Source organism: Hordeum vulgare, chromosome 1H (genome assembly GCF_904849725.1).
Source record: "Hordeum vulgare subsp. vulgare chromosome 1H, MorexV3_pseudomolecules_assembly, whole genome shotgun sequence".
Lineage (NCBI taxonomy): Eukaryota > Viridiplantae > Streptophyta > Magnoliopsida > Poales > Poaceae > Hordeum > Hordeum vulgare.
In genome coordinates, this window is record NC_058518.1 from 320314828 (window position 1) to 320336980 (window position 22153).

General features: G+C 43.0%; 1 long non-coding RNA gene across 2 annotated transcripts; it reads left to right on the forward strand.

Moving 5' to 3' along the window:
- The first annotated feature begins 15837 nt into the window (after positions 1–15837).
- LOC123433563 lies at positions 15838–21875 on the forward strand. 2 transcript variants are annotated; one of them, XR_006624946.1, is made up of 5 exons: positions 15838–16311; positions 16401–16484; positions 16586–16656; positions 21096–21424; positions 21515–21875. It is a non-coding gene; the product is annotated as an uncharacterized LOC123433563 (long non-coding RNA). The 2 variants fall into 2 exon arrangements; XR_006624944.1 differs by having other exon boundaries at positions 15840–16311; positions 21096–21875.
- Positions 21876–22153: the final 278 nt, after the last annotated feature.

Genomic DNA, 22153 nt, shown 5'->3' on the forward strand with positions numbered 1-22153 from the left:
TGGTCTCTAGGCACTTGTTGGAGTAGTTGCTACAAGTTTAGTTGAACCTTGTTCACCTTTCCTTTGGGTCACTGAAAATTTCAGAAAAGGAAGATGTTCAAGAGAAACTATCATGGTGGTTCCTCAAGCAAGAGAGGTCCCCATCTTGCAATTCGGGAGCCTGATCCTTACCAACCTAGGGATGCGCAGGTACAACCATGTGAATGGCCTTCTGATGAATTTATGATTGAGGCAGGCTTTAAAGATGAGTTTGATGCATTTGTTCACAACGTCGGACTCGAAGATTTCATCTCTGATAAATGTGAACATTATGTGGCTCTCACTACTTCTTTTGTTCGTAGATTCAAATTCTTAGCTGGCCGTGAGCCATCGGTAGTATTTGATCTCTATGATAAATCGTATACCATGGATTTAGAGGATTTCAGTAGAATTTGCAAAATACCTATTTTGGGTAACCTCAATGATCCTCCTAAATCTTCGGTTAGAGATTTTTGCGCTGGTATTACGGTTGGAGAAACTAGAGACATTACGCAAGCTACCATGGGGAGTATTCATTTTCCTGCCTTGCATTACTTTTCCCTCTTCATAGGCAGATGCATTAATGACAAGATTGAGCATTGTCACCTCTGCGCACCCGACCTTAGTATCCTTAAGAGCTCAATGACAGGTGACAAAATCTTCAACATGGGAGCTATTATAGCAAGGAGGCTGAATAAGAATGCTATTGATGGGGATTTCTTTGGCGACATCTATGCCACTCGCATAGCAAATTTTCTTGGAGTACCCATCCGCGCAGGAGATCCCCCGCTCCATACAGCTTTCCTTGATTGCGTCGCTATCACACGCTACCAGTTCCTTGAGAGGGATGATGAATCCCTCCTATACTGATTGATATTTAACCGGCAGCATGTTTTCCATATTACCCTTCCTGCTCCTGCTCTCTTTGACTTTCAGGTAAAACAGCGATATTACATAACCAGAGGAGAAGCAGAGGAGTATGAGAGGGAGTCGACAATTACTCTTCTTCGTGAGGCAGCTATTCAGGCAGTGGCTGCAGCGCTCCCGTATAACCCCGATTATGATTTTGGGTTTTGCGAGGACCGTCCTTGGGAGTAGACCAAGTTAGGCCAAAAGCCTAACCTTGGAGGAGTACGTGTTTTCACCGACTTTACATTCTTGCTTATCCTTTCACTTTGTTAGCCGGTGTTCACACTTTGCCACTTATCATCCATGCTAGTTTATTTTCTTTTTCTAGTTTTCTTTTCGTGTGTCTGTCTAGTTAGAAAAAAAACGAAAAACATTTTCTTTTTCTTCTTTTGCTTGTTGGGAGCTTTCCGGTGTAGATAGTTTTCTTTTTCTTTGGGTCAAGGTAGAAGATATTGGTTACAATGTTTAGTGGCTCTTGCATGCATACATGTTTAGCTTTCAAAGAGCCATATTACTTTGTCTTCTCCTTTGTGTTTGCCTGCAGATTCCAACGTAGTCAAATGCACGAGCACTCTTATTATTGTTCACATCGTTCGGTCGTGCAACTGAAAGGCAATAATGACGATATATGATGAAGTGACTGAGCCTGGAAAAGCTGGTATGAACTTGATCTATTTTGTTTTTGTAAATATGACTAGCTCATCATGCCTAATTCAGCTTTGTTGTGAGAGAAACATGTTTGCAATGACAACTTAGAGATCATAGTTTCTTATGCCATGTTTATTTAGCTAGGAGCTTATAATGGTCTACATGAATGTTGAGATGACTATGATGTAGTATGATAGGGTGGTATCCTCCTTTGAATGTTTCAAGTGGCTTGACTTGGCGCATGTTCACGCATGTAGTTGAAACAAAATCAACATAGCCTCTATGATATTCATGTTCATGGTGATTTATGTCCTACTCATGCTTGCACTCAATGTTAGTTAATCTCAATGCATTTTCATGATTGTTGTCACTCTCTAGTTGCTCGCTTCCCACTCTTTTGCTAGCCTTCACTTGTACTAAGCGGGAATACTGCTTGTGCATCCACCTCCATAAACCCAAAGTGGTGCCATATGAGTCCACCATACCTACCTATGTGCAGTATCTACCTCCCGTTCCAAGTAAATTTGCATGTGCCACTCTCATCTTCAAGAAATAATCTGTTTTGCATGCCCGAACCTCTCATGTGGTGACAGGGAGCTATTCGTATGTGTTTATCTTCGATATGTGTTTATTCACTATCATTCACGAGAAAGGGGCCGGTAATTGGAATTCCCAGTTCCATGCTCAAATCGAAAAGATAATTGCAAACAGAACTCCCCCAGGATTGATGTTGGTTTGGACGGTACCAGATGATTCGGCTAGCCGTGGAGTGTGATTGATTGGTGGTGGGGGAGTCAAAACTTTACTTTTCTGTTTGGGAACCGCCTATAGCATGTGTAGCCTGGAAGATATTGAGAACTCTTAGTCATTGCGTTGACAATGAAAGCATGCCACCCAAAATTATTATCTCTGTTTTCAAAGCTTGAGCTCTGGCACCTCTGCAAATAAATGCTTCCCTCTGCGAAGGGCCTGGCTATTTATGTTCCTGTTAAGTCATCCTCCTCTTACAAAAGCACCAATTAGAGAGGACCTCTGTCATTTTTATGCTTTGCTTTTAACTATGTTGAGTATGACTATGGTTGGATCTTCATTGCCATGAATTACAATGTTTAGTCAGCCCTTGGTCCTTTAACGTGCTATGCATGTATGTTTTGCGGTCTCAGAAAGAGATAGCGAGATACCATCTATTCGTACTGCTTCATGTTGTTTTGTTTGAAGTGATGACACTTGAGGCTTATTATTATTTGGTCGCTAGTTGACTATGCCATTGATATGAGTTTACCGTGAGACCTAGATGTCATTTGCTTATGTGGTTTGCTTGTGATGTTGCTGAAATTCTGGTTGTGAGTTAGACATAGTTGCAACAACAAGATCAAACAGAGTTCGTCAAAGTTTTTCTTTTGTCTCTCTCAGTTTGTCAACTGAGTTGCTTGAGGACAAGAAAGGCTTTAAGCTTGGGGGAGTTGATACGTCTCCGTCGTATCTACTTTTCCAAACTCTTTTGCCCTTGTTTTGGACTCTAATTTGCATGATTTGAACGGTACTAACCCGGACTGACGCTGTTTTCAGCAGAATTGCCATGGTGTTGTTTTTGTGCAGAAATGAAAGTTCTCGGAACGTCCTGAAAATTTACGGAGTTTTTTCTGGAATAAACGAAAAATACCTGCGCAAAGATCCACGTGAGGGGGCGTGCCAGTGGGCCACAAGCCCCTGTGCTGCGGCCACCTCCTATGGCCGTGCCATGAGGGCTTGTGGGGCCCACGTGGCACCACCGCCCCCAATCTTAGTCATATATATTTCGTTTCACCTGGAAAAAAATCAGAGAGAAGGTTTCATCGCGTTTTGCGATACGGAGGCGCCGCGACATCCTGTTCTTCATCTAGAGGGCAGATCTGGAGTCCGTTTTGGGCTCCGGAGAGGGGAAATCGTCGCCATCGTCATCATCAACCTTTCTCCATCGACAATTCCATGATGCTCTTCATCGTTCGTGAGTAATCTCATTGTAGGCTCGCTGGACGGTGATGAGTTGGATGATATCTATCATGTAATCGAGTTAGTTCTTGACGGGGATTGATCCCTAGTATCCATTATGTTCTAGATTGATGTTGCTACTACTTGGATATGCTTAATGCTTGTCACTAGGGCCCGAGTGCCATGATTTCAGATCTGAACCTATTATGTTGTCGCCAATATATGTGTGTTTTAGATCCTATCTTGCAAGTTGTAGTCACCTACTATGTGTTATGACCCGGCAACCCCGGAGTGACAATAGCCGGAACCACTCCCAGAGATGACCATAGTATGAGGAGTTCATGTATTCACCGTGTGTTAATGCGTAGGTCCGGTTCTTTATTAAAAGGAGAACTTTAATATCTCGTAGTTTCCATTAGGACCCCGCTGCCATGGGAGGGATGGACAATAGATATCATGCAAGTTCTTTTGCCTAAGCACCTCTGACTACATACGGAATACATGCCTACATTAGATTGATGAACGTGAGCTAGTTACATATCTCTCCGTGTTATAGCTGTTACATGATGAATCACATCTGTTACACTCATCCATCACCGATCCACTGCCTACGATTCTTTTAAAACTGGGCCTCACTATGTTACTTTGCCTAGGCTTGTCCCTTGCTACAAGAGGGATTGGGCCACTTTGTTGTTGTCACTTTGCTGCTGCTGCTACTACTGTTCCTTGCTACCCTGCTGTCACTTGTTGCAAGATTTTGCTGGCGCCGTTGCCGAAGCTAGGTAAGCGGTACTGACAATCCCGTCAACCAAGGCTTTTTCTGGCACCGTTGCTATCATACTACCTTGCTACTGATACTTTGCTTGCAGACACTAATCTTTCAGGTGTGGTTGAATTGACAACTCAACTGCTAATACTTGAGAATATTCTTTCGCTTCCCCTTGAGTCGAATCAATAAATTTTGGTTGAATACTCTACCCTCGAAAACTGTTGCGATCCCATACGCTTGTGGGATATCAATCACCCTCAGTCCAGTGGTCAAGTAGAGCTAAGCAATAGAGAGATTAAATTGATTCTGCAAAAGACTATCAACAGGTCTACAAAGAATTGGTCTAACAAGCTCGATGATGCACTGTGGGCTTATAGAACTGCTTATAAGAATCCCATGGGCATGTGTCCGTACAAAATGGTGTACGGTAAAGCATGTCATGTACCTCTTGAGCTAGAGCATAAAGCTTATTGGGCAATCAAAGAGCTCAACTTTGATATTAGCTGGTGAGAAGAGGTTATTTGATATTAGCTCGCTTGATGAATGGAGAACTCAGGCATATGAGAATGCCAAGTTGTTCAAAGAAAATGTTAAGAGGTGGCATGATAAGAGGATACAGAAGCATGAGTTCAATGTAGGTGATTATGTCTTGCAATATAACTCTCGTTTAAGATTCTTTGCAAGCAAGCTTCTCTCTAAATGGGAAGGTCCCTACGTTGTTGAGGAAGTATATCGTTCCGATGCTATCAAACAACATGGAATGTAATTGTCCAAGAGTTGTAAATGGGCAGAGAATCAAGCATTATATCTCAGGTACTGCCATAAATGTTGAAAGCAATATTATCAATACCATAACTCCGGAAGAATACCTAAGGGATATTTATCAGCCTGTTTTAGACTCCGAAAACGAAGAGGTGTGTGATTCGGTAAGAAAACAGAGTCCAAAACTTTTCCAGTAGGAAATTTTCTCCGTTTTGGAATATTTGAAAAAATACAAAAATTGGAAGTAGTCCTGAAAGTGCGCGAGGAGGCGCCAAGCCTGCCAGGCGCGGGCCCGCCCCCCGGTCGCGCCTTGGGCGCTTGTGGCCACCTCGTGCGCCTCCCGGACTCCATTTTCGTGCGGAGTACTCCTTCTGGTTTGGAAAAAATCATTATATATTCTCCCGTGAGGTCTGACCCTTGTATCACGCTGATGACCCACAAGTATAGGGGATCAATCGTATTCCTTTCGTTAAGCAAGAGTGTCGAACCCAACGAGGAGCAGCCGGATCTGAAAAGTGGTTTTCAACAAGGTAAAATCTGGAGGCACTACAATTGTCGGTAACAAGTGATTGTGTGGTGAGATGATTCATAGCAAGCAACAAGTAACAAAAGTAGCAACGGTGCAGCAAAGTGGCCCAATCCCTTTTGTAGCAAGGGACAAGCCTGGACAAAGTCTTATAGGAGGAAAAATGCTCCCGAGGACACACATGAATTTTTGTCATGCTAGTTTTCATCATGTTCATATGATTCACGATCGATACTTTGATAGTTTGATATGTGGCTGGACCGGCGCTGTTCATATGATTCACGTTCGGTACTGCCCTTACTTGGACAAGCATCCCACTTATGATTAACCCCTCTCGCAAACATCCGCAACTACGGAAGAAGAATTAAGACAAAGTCTAACCATAGCATTAAACTAGTGGATCCAAATCAACTCCTTACGAAGCAACACATAAACTAGGGTTTAAGATTCTGTCACTCTAGCAACCAATCATCTATTTACTACTTCCCAATGCCTTCCTCTAGGCCCAAATAATGGTGAAGTGTTATGTAGTCGACGTTCACATAACACCACTAGAGGAAAAACAACATACAACAGATCAAATTACCGAACGAATACCAAATTCACATGACTACTATTAGCATGACTTATCCCATGTCCTCAGGAACAAAACTAACTACTCACAAAGCATAATCATATTCATGACCGGAGAGGTAATGAGTAGCATCAAGGATATGAATATAAACTCTTCCACCAAGTAATCCAACTAGCATCAACTACAAAGAGTAATCAACACTACTAGAAACCTTACAACTACCAATCGGAGTCGCGAGACGAAGATTGGTTACAAGTGATGAACTAGGGTTTGGAGATGAGATGGTGCTGATGAAGATGTTGATGGTGACGAGTCCCCGCCGATGAGAGGAGTGTTGTTGATGACAATGGCGACGATTTCCCCCTCCGGGATGGAAGTTTCCCCTGCAGGATCGTCCTGCCGGAGCTCTAGATTGGTTCTGCTCAAGTTCCGCCTCGTGGCGGCGGCGAATCCACGAAAAAGATCCTCCTTGATTTTTTTCTGGACGAAACCCTTCACATAGCCGAAGAGGGGTGCTAGTGGGCCAGCAGGCTGCCCACAAGCCCCCTTGGTGCGGCCACCTACTGGCGCCCCTCTCGCGCTTCTTCGGCCCAGTATTTTTTACAAATCTAGAAAAAAATCCTCGTTGATTTTTACGGCAATTGGAGTTGCGCAGAATAGGTATCTCAAGTTTGCTCCACTCTAAGGCCAGAATTCCAACTGCCGACAGTCTCCCCCTTCATGTAAATCTTGCAAAATAAGAGAGAAAAGGCATAAGAATTGTACCGTGAAGTGAAATAACAGCCCAAGAAGTGATAAATATCAACATGAAAACATGATGCAAAATGGACGTATCACACGCAGATTTCCTCTGTTTTTGTTTCAAGCCTGTTTTCTGCCACATATTTAGGGCAAGATGTCTTCTCAGGATTCAGAGGGGGAGAGCTATGTGGCTGATTAACTCGCTAACCCCAAGGTCTACAGGGACTTGGATCCTTATGGCTGGACCATTGATGAGGAAGAAGATTATGATCCCAAGGGGAAGGAACAAACAAGTTCCGATGAAGAGGAGGCTCCTCTACCTCAACCTGGACACACGCATGTGGAGTTCAAGAAGTCGAGCCTCCCTGACTCAAGGAAGAAGCCTAAGACTTTGTTTATCCCTTCTCGTTTCTTGCAGGAGAGTAAACAGGAATTATGCCAGAGGGTGTTGAAGCTTGAAGAGGAAAATGATGATCTGAGGGAGCAGAATTTTATGCTCTGGTGGAAATTAAACAAGCTCAAGACCTCTGCAACAACTCCACCACCATCATCTCCATAGGAAGACAACTGAGAATGGGTATGGGCAATCCCCTTGGCTTGTTCCAAGCTTGGGGGAGTTGCCCCGGTATCGTATCACCATCACATCTTTTGTCTTTACCTTTGTTTTAGTTTGTTCCTTTTCAGTTTTCTCTTTCTCTAGTAGAATTAAAGTCTTAGTGTTTTAGTCTTGAGTTTTTCTTTGTGTCACCCCCGATGTATTCGAGGTCGTGAGCCTTATAATAAACAGTGTCTTAGTTGAAGGGCTTTGCCTCATGCCATTATCAAAAGAGAGTGAAAAGAACAAAAGCATGAAAGATCATGTAATGATCTTATGGGAAGTGATGGCTTCACATATAAAAAGAATGATGATTGAAACTTGTTGAGGGTAGGCAAACGTAGAGCTTGGTCATTGTTGCAATTAATAGGAAGTGATAAATAAGGAGAGGTTCACATATAAATATATCATCTTTGACACCATTTATGATTGTGAATACTCACTAAACTATTGCATGCCTAGAAGTAGATGTTGGACAAGGAAGACAACATAATGAATTGTGTTTGCTTGGTTCCGAACAATGTTATATGATTAGAGATCCCTTAGCATGTGACGATTGCTTCCACCTCATATTGGCCAAAACTCGCGCACCAAGTAGAGATACTACATGTGCATCCATAAACCTTCAACCCGGTTTTGCCATGAGTGTCCACCATACCTACCTATGGATTGAATAAGATCCCTCAAGTAAGTTGTCATTGGTGCAAGCAATAAAAATTGCTCCCTAATATGTATGATCTATTAGTGTGTGGAAAATAAGCTTTGTACGAACCTGTGATGAGGAATACATAAAAGCGATAGACTGCATAATAAAGTTCTTTATCACAGGAGGCAATATAAAGTGACGTTCCTCCACACTAAGAGGACACGCATTCAAACCTGAAAAGCGCATGATAACCTCTGCTTCCCTCTGCGAAGGTCCTATCTTGTACCTTTACTTTTTGCCCCTGAAAGAGTCATGGTGATCTTCACCAATTCCTTATCTCGCCTTTATCTTGGCTAACGTCATATGCTAGGGAAAGATCTATATTCATATGTCAACTTGGAGGTAAGCATTCATGAATTATTATTGTTGACATTACCCTTGAGGCAAGCAGTTGGGAGGCGAAACTATAAGCCCCTATCTTTCTCTGTGTCCAGCTGAAACTTTGATCTCATGAGTACCACGTGAGTTGAAGCAATTGTATAGAACGAAAGGATGATTGAGTATGTGGATTTGCTTTACAAGCTCTTATTTGACTCTTTCTGATGTTCTGATAAATTGCAATTGCTTCAATGACTAAAGGCTATCGGTTATTACTTCTCGGTAAGGTTCTTGATCCATGCTTTACTTTGTGAAGGGGTCGTCACTTTAGCATGAGAGATTATATGTTGGTATTGTTGTTCTGATCATGATCATGATGCATGCATGTTCGTATCTTGTTTTGTTGACACTTCTCTCCCTGAACATGTTGACATATTTATTGAGCTAGGCTTTCGCTTGAGGACAAGCGAGGTCTAAGCTTGGGGGAGTTGATACGTCCATTTTGCATCATGTTTTCATGTTGATATTTATCGCTTCTTGGGCTGTTATTTCACTTCACGATACAATTCTTATACCTTTTCTCTCTTATTTTGCAAGGTTTACATGAAGAGGGAGAATGCCGGCAGCTGGAATTCTAGCCTGAAATTGGAGCAAGTTTGAGATACCTATACTGCGCAACTCCAAACGCCGTAAAAATCAACGATGATTTTCTCCAGATTTATAAAAAATACTGGGCCGAAGAAGCGCCACAGGGCCGCCAGCAGGCGCACACAAGCCTGCTAGGCACGGCCACCCCCCTAGCTGCTCCTAGGGGGCTTGAGGGCAGCCTGCTGGCCCACTGGCCCCCCTCTTCTGCTATATGAAGGGTTTCGTCCAGAAAAAATTCAGGGATGAGCGTTTTCGTAGATTCGCCGCCGCCACAAGGCAGAACTTGAGCAGAACCAATCTAGAGCTCCGGCAGGACGATCTTGCCAGGGAAACTTCCCTCCCGGAGGGGGAAATTGTCGCCATCGTCATCACCAACACTCCTCTCATCGGAGGGGACTCATCACCATCAACATCTTCATCAGCACCATCTCATCTCCAAACCCTAGTTCATCACTTGTAACCAATCTTCATCTCGCGACTCTGATTGGTACTTGTAAGGTTGCTAGTAGTGTTAATTACTCTTTGTAGTTGATCCTGGTTGGATTACTTGGTGGAAGAGTTTATGTTCAGATCCTTGATGCTACTCATTACCTCTCTGGTCATGAATATGATTATGCTTTTTGTGTAGTTACTTTTGTTCCTGAGGACATGGGATAAGTCATGCTAATAGTAGTCATGTGAATTTGGTATCCGTTCGGTAATTTGATGTGTTGTATGTTGTTTTTCCTCTAGTGGTGTTACGTGAATGTCGACTACATAACACTTCAACATTATTTGGGCCTAGAAGAAGGCATTGGGAAGTAGTAAGTAGATGATGGGTTGCTAGAGTGATAGAAACTTAAACCCTAGTTAATGCATTGCTTCGTAAGGGGCTGATTTGGATCCACTAGTTTGATGCTATGGTTATACTTTATCTTAATTCATCTTTCGTAGTTGCGGATGCTTGTGAGAGGGGTTAATCATAAGTGGGATGACTGTCCAAGTAAGGGCAGTAACCAAGCGCCGGTCCACCCACATATCAAACTATCGAAGTAACGAACGCGAATCATATGAACATGATGAAAACTAGCATGACCGAAATTCCCGTGTGTCCTCGGGAGCGTTTTTCCTCCTATAAGACTTTGTCCAGGCTTGTCCCTTCCTACAAAAGGGATTGGGCCACTTTGCTGCACCGTTGCTACTTTTGTTACTTGTTGCTTGCTACAAATCATCTCACCACACAATCACTTGTTACCGAGAATTTGAGTGCGTGCAGATTTTACCTTGCTGAAAACCACTTGTTAGATCCTTCTGCTCCTCGTTGGGTTCGACACCCTTACTTATTGAAAGGACTACGATTGATCTCCTATACTTGTGGGCCATCACCTACCACGCCAGGCGACAGTTCTTTCGCACAAAGAGCACGGAAGAAATAGCTCAGCTTCGCTAGTACTAGCCATCCATCATTAGGAATAAAGCCACGTAATATCACCGACATTACCCGCTCAAGCCATATGTGCCTATCACGACTCTTGAGACCAAATAATTTTAATTTTTCAAGACTCGCTCCCATCTTTAGATTTGTTGCATACCCATCGGGGAACATCAAGTGCATTTTGAGCCACAAGATAATTTCCCTCATAGCTGGGCTTCCAAGATTGAACGAGGCCTTTTGCTTCGACCACTTCTGCTTTCCTTTTCCTTCTCGCATGTTTTGTAACGGTCTATGACATAGTGTCTCTTGTTAGACTCTAGCCTTAGGATTATCCTTTGTCTTCTCATCTATGCCGAACAATGTACCAAAAATGGACTCTCCGATATTCTTTTCAGTGTGCATTATGTCGATATTGTGTGGAAGAAGGAGGTCTTTGAAGTAAGGCAGATCCCACAAGCATGGCCTGTGAGTCCAGGCGTGTTCAGCTATTTTTACCCCTTGAAATACCTTGGATGCTTTGGATCAGGCTCGAGGGCATCTAACTGATCCAGGATTTGTTGCCCTGTCAACGCAGGTGGTTCCAAGGTTTTGATAACTTTACCTTTGGCAAAGTTCTTCTTGTCTTTTCTGAACTTATGGTAAGGATCTAGGAACTGTCTATGCAAGTCAAAGCAAGAATACTTCCCAACCGCCTACAACCAATGAAATTGAAGAGTAGCCTTATACAAGGGGCACGGAAACCTTCCATGCACACCCCATATAGAGAATAGCGGATACGTCGGCAAGTCATGCATCGAGTACATGTACCACACATGCATTTTGAAGTTTTTTTTCTAGCGGCATCGTATGTCTTGACCCTGTTATCCCAAGCTTCTTGCAATTCATACTTAAGAGGCTACATGTACACATTCATATTCTTCCCCGGATAGTTGGGCCCTGGAATTGTCAACGTCAGGAATATGTTCTTTCTTTGCATAATTTGCCCGAGGGGAGAGATTGAGTGGAATGACAAATACAGGCCAACTACTATATTGGGTTTCCATCATGCCGAAGGGATTGAACCCATCAATGGTGACGCACACTCGAGGATTCCTTGGATCTGCCGCTTTATCCTGATGTAATCCATCAAAATGTTTCCACGCTTCCCCATCCGATGTGTGTATCGCCATCTTATTCCCATCCGCATCTATTTCGGTTCTTTTGCCCAATTTGTGCCATGTCACCCATCTCGCTTTCTCTTCGACCATGAAAATACGTTGAAGTCTTGGAACATTTGGCATATACCGAAGAACACTAACTACGATTTTGGTGTGCCTCTTCTCACCCATACCATTGTCTACCACAAGATACCTGCAAGACATTCAATTGGGACAATAGTCCAAGTGTGCATACTCCGTCCTCAATAAGACACATCCTTTCTCACAGGCATCTATCTTCTCATAGGGCATCTTAAGTACATGAAGTATTTTGTCTGACTGGTACAAGTTTGCACGCATGACATAGCCTTTGGGTAGAAAGCGTCCAAATAGTGTCTCAATCGCGTCATAGCATTCTCTTCCCAAGTTGAACTGAGCCTTCGGAGCCATCACTTGTGCAATGCAATCCAGCTGACAAAGCTCAGTGTGCTCGTGGAGTGTATGTTTTGAAGACTCCCACATTTCATAGAAGGCCTTTGCAGATTCCTCCATCTCTTCGTCTGAATCCCGAGCATCATCAAAGTCTTGCACCATGTCTTCGATCCCGGTACCATGCTCGTCGGTGGGACGACGAACCACCTCAGCTCTAGTGCGTTGTGTAGAATCACCATAAAATGTCCACAGGTGTTTAATCATTACACCCTTTGTCCTCTTTTTATAGTTGTTGCACTATGGACAAGGGCACCAGTTTGTTTCCTGGCCATTTTCAAATGCAACTTTCATAAAGTCCTTGGTTTTTAGAAACCATTCTTTCGTCATCTCTTTCTGACTAGGGTGACCGGTGTACATCCACGCACGATCACTCGTCTTGATAGCTACTAAACACACAAGATATATATATATATATATATATATATATATATATAATTCAGCATATATGTTCATCAGTACATCAAGTTCGCCAGTTTTATTACGTCCATGCAACCTACACGCTAATAGGTAAAGATAGGTCCTAATCCCACCCGATTATGTCTAGATTGGGTTCGTTTTCCAATGCTTTGCTCCGGATGCAACACAAAATTTCAGCAGCACCTCCCCGCTATTCTCCTGATACACGTCTCGGCAATAAACAGACAGGATGTGTATCCAGAGAACAACAGGGAGGCACTGATGAAATTATGCATCTGATCCAGAACAAAGCATATGGGAAAACAAACCCAATCTACACATACTCGGCTGACCTTGGATAACGTTGGACAATTCGGAAGAATCACGGTTATAAATATATGGAAATGCTTGCATATCTATAACTGTAACACTTTCGAACGAGAGACACATATTGCTCAGGCATACTGATAATTTAATGTACCTATATCTAGGAAGTTTCATCCGAAGACCGACCAAGAGCAAATTAAGGGGAAAGGAGGAGACGACATTTGTACTCACCCACGAACGCAGGAGCGGAACTCATGGAATGCATGGGGAGGTCTGCGAACAACAAACGAGACAACTGCACATGTAAATCCACCCGATCAACACAAATATTTTGTGTTCAGTAATAAAATTGAAAAGTATATGACCTAACACAAATATATGACCTATATATATGTCATTTAGGGTTCTATCGACGCCGAGGAACCCACTAACTCGCTCGTCCCCGGTGCCCTCAGGTATGGCGACGCACGATGGAAGGGTTAGCACGCCATCTTTTCCGGTTCTAGAGACGTCTCCTCTCTGCCTCTCCTCTCCTCTCCGACCATTCTCCTGGTGAGATCCACCATCGGCGTCCTGTGGAAGGACAAAAAGCACCTTATCAGTCAACAGGGTGCCGAAGAGGTGTCGGGGGTCGGGGGTTGGGGGTAAGTGCCGTCGAGGGCGGCCTATTAACACCTCACTACAAGAGATACACACTGTAGAGACTTTATCATGGGTTTCTAGAGACACTAAGTAATGTATCTACATACCTAATGATCTGTAATTAAAGACAAAGAGGGGAGAAGCACTTACGTGTGGCTGGGCTGACAGGTGACAGCCCGTTTTGGACAGAAGCAGCCCAGTTCAGATAACTCGTCGCATAGTCGAGTTTCCAGTACAACCGGCGGCGATGGCACCATGATATTCAGGCTTTGGTAGCGGTGTTCCCTCGACGACGGCGTCGCTCGCAGCAACTAGTCCCGCTGCAAAGGCCCCCCATAGCTGTGGGGAGTGGACTCGCCTGACGGTCGTGGACTAGTAGCCGAGCCTGCCCCGCGTCGGCCCCTAGCAGCAGCTTGGCGTAGAGGCGGAGCACCGGGCATGCCCTTGATCAAGGCAGCGCGACTGCGCGAGAACGGTGCGGGCAGGGGCACCAGCTGGGAGAATGGCGCGAGATCGATGGAGCGATTGGAGCTGGGAGGGCACCAGCTGGGAGATAGATGGAGCGATTGGTGGAGATGGGCGGCGACAGGAGTCATGGGCGGTGCCGATGTCTAGTATGTTCGGTGCAGATTTGAGATGGGAATTTTTTTGGCACTATAGATGAGATATTTACAGATGAATGAGCGTGTCAGGCGTGGATGGCCGAGTGCGACCAACCCTTTTTCGCTTAATTGAATTATTTTGTATCTTCGCGTTTAATAAAAAATATCCTCCGTTTCTAGATATAGATTTTTAAAGATTTTATAATAAACTATATACGAAATGAAATAGGAAAACGCTAGCATCCGTCAGTTGATTTCTAAAATTAATTCATCACCTGGGCAGCCGTTTGATGACCCACCTAACAACCGTTTGAGCTAGGGTCCGCATCTAGCGGTCGCGTATGGTCCTTTTTTTACAACAAAGATTTATATGTAGTCCATAGAAAAATTTCTAAATAAATTTATATTTAAAAACGGGGGGAGTATAATCAATAACATCAAAATGGTCGTTGCATCAGATTTTAATGAGATGGCCCCCACGCACCCACAGTGCGCCACCGCTGACACCGGCAAGCACCCGCGTCGCGCCATCACTCATGCTCCTCCCAAGCAACCCCACTGTGCCACCGCAGGCATCGGCAAGCACCCGCGTCGCGCCACCACCAAGCATCCTCGCTGCATCCCACCACTAATGTCATCGGACACGCGCCACCACCAAGCAGCCCCCTTTAAGATTATATGTGAATTGGATATAAAAATATTATATGTGGAATTAAGAATGGTGGCAAAATTATTTTTTGAAAAAATGTTTTTTAGGGTAAAAAATATATGAATCATTTATAAAGGTTTACGTGAAGTATAAGTCACCACACACATAATAAAAAAATCAAGATTGCTAAATCGTTGAGCGATCACTACCGTTGTTAAGACGAGGTGATGACATGCCGATGTAGTTGCTCCCTTACCGAAGCTGGCAATACCCTTATCTTTGATATCCGACAAGTCTTCAAGCATGTGCCCTTGAATACCGGCGCCCGATAGCCATAAACGTCATCATCAAACGGGTCATAGGTTGTCGATACCCCGGCAGAAGCGTCCACTCATTTGCAGCGATGTCGTCCTCGTATGAAGCGTCGGCGGCAGCAGCGTCCACTCCATTGCAGCGCCGCCGTCCTCGTATGCAGCGCCGGTGGCAGCAGCGCCGCCGTCCTCGTATGCAGCGCCGACGGCAGAAACCCGCTCTATTGCAGCGCCGCCGTCATCGTATGCAGCATCGACGACAGCAACATCGATCCATTGCAGCTTCGGTGACAGCTTCATTGCAGCCACGACAAGCTCCAACGATCCCGACATCGCTCCGTTGAAGCTCCGAATAAACTCCATTGCAACCATGACAAAGCTCGAACGACTCCACGGTGACGCTCCATAGAAGCCCAGCACCGACGATGACGGCAGATGCTGCGACACAACAGGCAGTGGCCATGGCGGTATTCGTATGCTGCGACTAAATTTAAACATGTTTGCGTTTTTTAGTTTGAATCCGTGTCGGACCCGTTTGACCAGTTATGTACGAGTGCTTGTGTTGTGTTCAAAAATATGTACCTAATGTACAAGAGAAAAATAGTGGTGAAAGAGTATACATGAAAAAGTGAAACAGAGTAAATGAAAAAAATGGAAACGCGAGCATTTAACCGCCGCCCTGACCAATCTCCCCCAAATCGACCTGCCCAAAACAAAATTCCCCACCTGCACCACCACCTCACCGATCTGGCTTCCTCCCCAACCGGCGTAGTACGAGCTTCCTGGGTGGAGCCGGTGGACATCCCCATGGCGGAGCTGGCGTCCGGTCCCCATAGCCTGGGGAACGAACGAGCTGCGGGCTGCGCCATTGGTCGAGGCGCATAGTTTCTTCTCGGCGAGTGCTGCTTGCCTTCTCCTCGAGCTGATCCCCAGGTCCGACACCCCTCGACGCTGGCCATCCCGGAGCTTCCCTCGTCGGCCCAGCATAGGATCTGCGGGGGAGAGCTGCTCCTCGAGGTCATCCGGCAGGATTGCTGCCCCTCGAGGTCATCCGGCAGGAGAGCTGCCCCCCGAGGTCATCCGGCAGGATTGCCGCCCAGCCTCACGACGGCCATGTCGGGCTGGTGGTCCAATGTGAGGATGATGATTCGGCACAGGTAAATGTTTGATCATTCTTTGCATTTTGAGGTTGGATTATTTGAGCAGGGAGTTTGAACAATTCGGATTATGTCTGAATGCATAATAGGCCATGGACGAAGTTATAATTTGAAGCGCGTTTTAATTAACACAGCCTTTGCTCATACAGACAAAGGAGAAGTGTGGTGTACAGGTACTTATACTAGGCCCCTATTACCTTATACTGTCACAATGTTCATTTTCAGTACTCATAATAAAAGTATGACATTGATTGTCAATTGTGTGTTCATGCAGGTAGGGATATCGAATGGTGAAACTATATACTTAAAAGCATGGTTGCTTTCCAGCCAACAACTATTGTTGGGGTAAGCCATTTCAATACAGAGAACTTCCAATGGATAAAAAATGTTTTGTTTGTGTACAAAAACTTCAAATAAGGCAATATAAGTAAATAAAACATTAATTTCACAGTAAATGTCAATATGGTTCGGGATCTTATTTCCATCTACATCCGACACTTCTAAACTGCATTATTCAAAGATGATTCCGTACCCGTGTCAAATAGATCTCTTGGCCTGAATTGCCTCACCACATGCCATTCTTCAGTTTTTCCATCTTCTACGTAAAATATTTGTTCTGCTTGAGAAGAAAAAACGAATGGTTCGTCTTCTAGTTCTTCTCCTGTGTGCATCATTCGAGAAAAGTTTACAAGAGTGAATCCAAATACATCTGTTTGCAGACCTGCACGGTGGTGTACGTCATACCACTCACATTTGAAGAGAACAACCTTGTATTGGTCTTCATATGATATCTCTATTATATCAGACAATCTGCCATAGTAGTTAATGCCCTTATCTGACCTCATTACCACACCACTGTTTTGTGTCTTGCGTCCTTCCTCACGACTAATAGTGTGGAACCGACACCCATTGATTACAAAACCACTATACCGCAGCCCAGACTTGTTTGGCTTTCTAGCTAGTGCGCATACCTTCTTGCTTAAATTAGGTGCGTCATCGAATAGCACCTATAACACAACAATATTTTACCCATAGAACAATAAAATTTGTGATGCTAAGTTAATTGTGATGTACCTTTTGCTCCAACCAATCACCAAAGTGTTCATTGATAAACTGCTCCTCATCATGTGACGTCAGATCTCGTGCAACTTCTTCTTTACTTTTCTCCATGTCCAGAAATTCTCCATATAAGTAAGATGGATTACTATCAGTGTAATTTTTAGAAAAAATAACTATTTAGCATTACTCAAGTGCAAAGTAAAAAATATATACTCCCTCTGATCTAAATTAATTGACGCACACATACTACAACTTCAGTACAAAGTTGTACTAAATGTGCATCAATTAATAAGGATCGGAGGGAGTAGTTGATTATTCTCGCGCACCTTCGAAGGTCGGCGAGTTCATCACAATGTCGCAGAACATAGCGATGTGCTTGAACAAGCGAGTGATCATTAAAGTGATACACACTGTCAATTTTTCCTACAGGTTCACCGGCACTCTCAAACATATAAGAATCATGTATCTCATCTGATGGATTTGGGTTTCTCTCTGGTCTTGTAAACCTAGTTGGTACATCTATAAATCTTGAACAAAACGTCATACATTCATCAGCAATGTATTCTTGTGCCATAGATCCTTCTGGATGAGCTCGATTGTGCACAAATGCCTTAAGTCGAACAAAGTACCTGGACATAAATTGTACACAATCTGTAAGATAGAATCATGAACTCAACAAGATACAAAGTACAAAATACTAGATTACTTGCCTTTCTATAGGATACATCCACCTATAATGTACTGGTCCCCCAAGCTTAACTGCATCCACTAAATGCACCATTAAATGTACCATGATGGTAAAAAATGAGGGAATGAATATTCTTTCCATATTGCAAAGTGTCTGGACAATTCTATTTTGTAGTTTGTCAAGCTCGGCGACACTTAATACCTTAGAGCACAAATTCTTGAAGAAATCAGCTAACTCACAAACAATGTTCATAACATCTTTCCTTGGATGACACGAGCGCAGTGCGGCTGGAAGAATATCCTCAATAAGACATGACAATCATGACTTCTCATGCCCTTTATTGTAAGGTCCTTCATATCGACACATCTTGATAAGAATGATGCATTACCGTCGGGTGTTCTAAGTTTTTGAATAATTGAACAGAGAACCTCCTTTTGTTCCTTTGTCATATTAAAGGGTGCAAGTGGCAGTTGTTCTTCACCTTTGTCATCTTCATCGGGATGGAGTGCAACTCTAATTCCCATATCTACCAGATCAAGTCGAGCATTTCGATTATCTTTCGACTTAGAATCAATATTTAGTAGTGTCCCTATTAAATTATCACAAACATTTTTTTCTATGTGCATCACATCGAGATTGTGCCGCAACAAGTTGAGCTCCCAGTATGGCAAGGAAAAGAATATTGATTTCTTCTTCAGCCACTCCTTTGGCTCCTTTTTGTTCTTAGTTGAGCCTCCAGTTAACTTTCTCTTGCATGTTTCTCTTTTTCTTTTGTTTTTACCCGTATTTCATTTCCTTTGGCCTTAGATTTTGCTTTCTTTCCAGTACGTCCTTTCTTCGACGGATCATCTTTTTTTCCATACACAAATACCCTTCCTTCCAACATTTTCAACACTGAACTCCCACACATAGTTTTTGGTGCAAGTTCATTCTCAACAGTTCCGTCAAACTTCTTCTTTTGCCGGCGATAGGAGTGGCCTTGTGGCAACCATCGACGATGGCCCATATAAGAAAATTTCTTCCCTTTCTTTAGGTAAACTGATCTTGTAGAATCCCACAAGATGGACATGCATATCTCCCCTTTGTACTCCAACCATATAAGTATGCTAATGCAGGGAAATCATTAAGTGTCCATAGCAATGCATCCTGGAGGCGAAACTTTTTTTTAGTAGTACAATCAAATGTGTCCACACCTTTCCATAGTTGCAAGAGCTCTTCAACTAATGGCTGCTAATACACATCTATATCATTCCCTGGACCACTCGGTCCTGGTATGATCATTGATCAAATTAAATATGTGTCTTTCATGCAAATCCAGGGAGGTAGGTTCTAAGGAATAAGCATCACTCGCCAAGTACTATGCTTTGAGCTCATGTTTCTGAACGAATTGAACCCATCACTAACAATGCCAAGACGTATGTTGCGACAATCCTTGGCAAAGTCAGGATAACGAGCATCCAAATCTTTCCATGCTTCTGCATCTGCTGGATGGCGCACCAATCCATCTTTTGTACGACCCTCTTCATGCCACCTCATATCATTTGATGTTTTATTAGTGGCATACAACCTCTGCAGCCTAGGTATCAGTGGAAAGTAGCGCAATACCTTCGCAGGCTTTTTCTTATGCCTTGAATTTGTTTCGGTATTATCATTGTCTCTATCAGCCCATCGGGAGCTTTTACAGACATGGCAATACTGTTGGTTAGCCCTCTCAACCCAATAGAGCATGCAATCTCTCGGACATGCATGAATTTTCTGGTAGTTAAGACCCAAACCGCGAATAACTTTCTTTGCTTCATGGTAGTTCTTGGGTAGACTTGCATCTTAAGGAAAAGCATTAGATAATAAATCAAGTACCGATTTGAATGATGCTTGAGTCCACCCATGTAAAACCTTCAAGTGAAATAACCTGACTAAGAAGGATAGCTTTGAAAAAATTTGACATCCCTCGTACAAGTTTGAGTTTGTATCCTTCAAGAAGCTTAAAAATGTTTCTTCTTTTTTGCTCCCATCTTGACCTTCAGTGGCAACATTCTCTTCTGCTGGTGACGTAGCCATTCTATTAGGGGCCTCAAGTTGCTCATCATATAAAACTGGAAAATTTCCTTCTTCATTGGAGAGCACAACTTTATCATCATCTGATATGCTATCCAGTGAATCATAATCTCGCATGTTGAAAACAGCATTAAGGAGCCCTCGTGTGTCATCTAGTCTTCTAGAGTCGCCTTGTCTTGGAACATACGCATGGATATCTGAAATAGATGCATCGTTTGAGGTATGTAGCACATCTTCAAATACATCTTCACATGAATGAAATTGCTCTCCATGGCAGATCCATGTTGTATATCCTTGTAGGATGCCATGGCATCTCAAATGGGTTTTTACTTCATCGTAAGTTTGCATCCTCTTGTTTGCGCAATTTACACATGGACACAGAGTCTTGCAACCATCTCTTACATCATGGAATGCATAAGAAAGGAACTGCTGAACACCATGTTTGTACTCCGCACTGGTTCTTAGTTTACTCATCCAGCTCCTATCCATCATTTAATGCAAAAGCTGAAATGGAATAGCTAAAATATCACTTGTTCCATATCTATTCAGTGAACAAACATTATTGGCGAATAAATAAGAAGCTAAAATATACTCCCTCCGTTTGGAAATACTTGACGTGGTTTTAGTTCCTTGTTTCAATGAAATATCTCTGTATGGTTTTCCATTGACTCAACCTTTGTATTCAATTATTCTTATCTATCATCATACTGCTTGTTCTACATCTTTCCTCAAAACAGGCAGCTTCAAAAAAGTGAACTTCATACCACCCACTGTTCTTTATTTAACTTTTATGTAGTCTCAATTTCATTTTAAGTAATGGTATGTAGAAAGAAACAATAGATATAGTTTTATTTGTGGAAGTTAAATTGTTGTAAGATTTGATGTCTAGCCATGAATTGGACCTTGGTTGTACTTCACTTTGCATGTTGCAGTTTAGGGCAGCATACTAAATTTATGTTTGTCTATATATTGCCTTTCACAGGTATGGCAAATACTGGATCACGGCATTGCAGAAAAGCTATATGCTTTAAGTAATTGTCCCTGTATCATATCAGTTGAGAAAACATGTATTTCCCTTTGAAAGATGTTCAAGTAACTAAAGTATTGTCCCTGGAACATATATTTCAACAAGTTCTACTATTCCGGTGACGCTTTCTAGCATCTCAACTTTCAGAGTAGAGTAATCTTGATTTTAGTGTATCTTGTGCTAATTCATCATTGGAACTCAATAGTGACATGCTGTATTTCGTAGCCATGCCTAAAGTTCAGTCAAACGGAACAACTAAAATCTGATGTATAATCTCGACAATGGTAAGAGATAAGAATTGACAGATATTACCTGCTAGTTCGTTGGCTGAAGCAATGAAGTAGGTTGCATCGCTGACTCGTCGTTCGAATCAGATCGTGAGTGGCAGTGCAGGGAGATCAGAGGGAGATGGTGGCAGTGCAGGGAGATCAGAGGCAGATGGGTGGCGGCGGCGGCGGTGTCTTATCTGACCCACGTTGAAACTAATCACGATGAGAGAAGGTAGTTCCGTTGTTTCAGAGATCAGAGGCAGATGGACGGCGGCGACGACGGCTAATCTGACCCACGTTGAAACTAATCATGATGAGAGAAGGTAGTTTAGCTGTTTCAGGAGACAAGATTGATCTAGATCTGAACGACAGTGGGCTTTTAGTATGGGCTTTTTAATTATATTCTTTTCATGTATATGTAAACGATGGATAGGGGTCCAAGTATCAACGTGAAAGGTTGTGTACAGCGGTGGCAGGAATCGGTCAATATTTGGTGTCGTGAACAAAAAAAGAAAGATGAATTCTTCATACCATGCAAAAAAAACAGATGGATTGTTCATTTTCTTTATTTGATGCAAAAATATATATATCTTTATTTTGACTTGTACATGTGAATCGGTTGGATATATTGGGAATGAATAAAGTTTGTGAATACGAAGCTATGCATTGAGCTCTTTTGCTTTGTTACTAAAAGTGAGGATAACAATTTATTTTGTTGGATTTTTTAGAGCTTTCTTTGAAAAT